Source organism: Adiantum capillus-veneris, chromosome 11 (genome assembly GCF_014529385.1).
Source record: "Adiantum capillus-veneris isolate H3 chromosome 11, ASM1452938v2, whole genome shotgun sequence".
In the NCBI taxonomy this organism is placed as follows: Eukaryota; Viridiplantae; Streptophyta; class Polypodiopsida; order Polypodiales; family Pteridaceae; genus Adiantum; species Adiantum capillus-veneris.
In genome coordinates this window covers 107,042,561-107,045,374 of record NC_140941.1, presented here as the reverse complement: position 1 = coordinate 107,045,374, position 2,814 = coordinate 107,042,561, and the positions used below count along the sequence as shown (strand labels likewise).

The 2,814-nt window shown below is 33.7% G+C and overlaps 1 pseudogene; it reads left to right on the top strand.

The window, feature by feature from the left end:
• Window positions 1–623: 623 nt before the first annotated feature.
• LOC147447795 (uncharacterized) lies at window positions 624–1,192 on the top strand (annotated as a pseudogene).
• Window positions 1,193–2,814: the final 1,622 nt, after the last annotated feature.

Sequence of the window (2,814 nt, the reverse complement as noted above, 5' to 3'; positions counted from 1 at the left end):
GGTGCAAAGGAGACACCAAGTGTAATGGACATGACTGATTGTATTAAGCAGCTGAAACAAGATCGAATTATTCAAGATGAGTTGCTTGAGCAATTCAATGTGCTCAATGAGGAGAATCCATGTGAATATTGGGAGGAGCTTTCTACCACACGCAGCATTAAAATGATGTTGTTTACTCCCATTTCTTGACACTCTGTGATACTTGGATGACATCACAACTACAACGTGGTACAAAGAAGATTGATTTTCTAGAAGAGGCAAGAAAGTATATCCAATGGATGATCAACATTGTGAAAGATAAAGAAGATTCAATTATAGATATTCCATGGTCTATATATGTTGTCAGTCTTAAAATGGAGGGAGGATCTTACTTAGATCTCCATCTAACCAATCCTATCCCTATAGGATTGTGTATCTTGGACAACACACGTTATTTTGAGAGCAATCTACAATGGTCAACTAAAAGATTCAAAGATGGCTCAAGTAGAAAAGAGAAGTTCTCAAGAACACATGTATTATGGCTATTGCAAGTGGGTCAACAGAACCACAATGTGTGATCCTTTCTTTTTTGAATTAATAAAGACTATGTGCAGTTACAGTCTGCTTTGCAAAGTATGACAAACATGGTCAAAATACAATTTGTTGGGGCATTGCACAATGTGAAACATTTGGAATTTACTGGTGCTACATAATTCTTCACCACACTCGTGTTCTTGAGAAAGGGAGATGCCTTTGAGGGACTTATTAGTTCTTCAAATACAGAGACACAATTCATAATACTAGATGCAGGGCACCTTGATCTAGCTTTTGGAAGTGTGAGTCAATTGTCAGATATCGAGTTTCTACAACTCAAGAAGGAGTTGATAATCAAGAAATGCATTCAAAATTATTGCAAACAAGATCTCAAGATAATTGACATGTTGAGTGATGGCTACATAACACAGTTGGGACTCAAGCAGAAAAGAGAAGTTCTATGCCTCGTGGACAATACTGACGACCAAAGAAAGCTTAAAACAAGACTTTTGAGCTTTGAAAATCAGCATGACGGTGTCAAAAAATGGGCAAACCTTCAAAGTGATCAAATAGACCAGCCCATTGATGACATGGAGTATCAAATACGGCACGAGCATCAACAAGTGAGACACCCATATCAGTTACGGACTTTTTGAACCTTGAAGCAAGTATGAGCTAAGCTTTTATATCCACCTGTCATGTAATTAAGTTTTTTATTTTGAAATAAGCCTTGATATCTTTCTTTAAACATGTAATGATAGTTTTTTCATGTATATTGTCAAGTATATTAATCATTGATTTAAGATCTTTGACTTTATTTTTGCTCAAAAGTATCATGTAGTGAACCTTTTCTTAATAGTATATAACTGTAGGAAAGATAAATCATTACTTATTACATCAATAATTTGAAGTAACATATCTAATAAAAAAAATTCAATGTATATTAGCATACAAAAAATGGATTCTTTACTATGGTGAATTGATACTTCATGACATATAAAACTTAACTAAAACATATAGTCTACAACGTTTGACATTTTTTAACCAAAATATATTAAACATTTTTTTATTGCAAAACTCAAAAATGATAAGACAATGTCTTTCGCATTATATGTGGCATGATGAACCTCTTGGTATACAAACTTTTCCCATTCCAAATGATAAATTATTTGAGATAAGTGGTATTATCTTTGAAGTACGAGCTTCAAATATACAAGGAGCTGGTTATGGGCTTTTTGTGCATACACATCTTCAAAAGGGTATGACTATTCTCCATTATGGTGGTGATAAGTATTTCCATGATACTTGGAAGAAGTTGTGAAAGATATCTCCAAGGGCACCTAGGTACTCAATTCTGGAGGATCCAAATGTCAATTGTGTGGACAATGAAATATATATTGTTGGTTGACAGGATATATAAATAGTACTCATGGTCTAAGTATGAGCCCAATTTTCCACCTTGGCATAAAGCCACCACAATACAAATTAGCTTGGATAAATGTGGCTATGTTTGTGTTGAAACTCTACACCATATAGAAAGTGGTGAAGAGATTCTTGTAGAACATGAATTTACATGACATCACTCAAATCTCATGATAAAGTCCCTTCTATGAAATCTATTGATAATCTATTTGAAATTGACTCATTCCTGAGTATGTATCATGATAAACGTTGTGAGTTGTGATGGCATTACTATGTTATGCAATGAATACTTGATTTTACACAGAAATCTGTTCCTAGAATGATATCCATTGAGTTTCACAAGATTTTTTGAGCTAGCATAATAATTCTCTATTTCAAAGTTTATGTATCATGTTAAACTCAATCCATACAAGAATTTGTATCTCATTGTACATATTTTATCAAAGCATAAACTTATGTATTAGCAATTTATGCAATAGTTCATTTTGAATGCATTTTTTATTTTGTACCATTAAGAATATCCCAATAGTGGATTTTGGATGTACCAAACCCATGTGAAACTTGTTTAGAATAGCTAAACGTTAAGTAAAGGATGCACTTTTCCATCCATACCTTGCTTAAAGTGTCTTGATGGTGGATTGAAAATTTCCTTGCTCCTCTCAAGAAATTTTTTAGATTGGACAAGTGGTGGATCTAGGATGCACCCATATTTACACAATGTTCTCTAAATGGAAAAGTACTACGGTTTATTGAGTGCACCAACCACCCGTCCACAACTTATTTGGAATTTTTGGTTTAAGATTCTACCAGGTTCTAAGACTTGTTTAGAATGGCCAAATGGTAGTTCTAAGTTTCACTCATTTGTCTTTTGGTTACTTA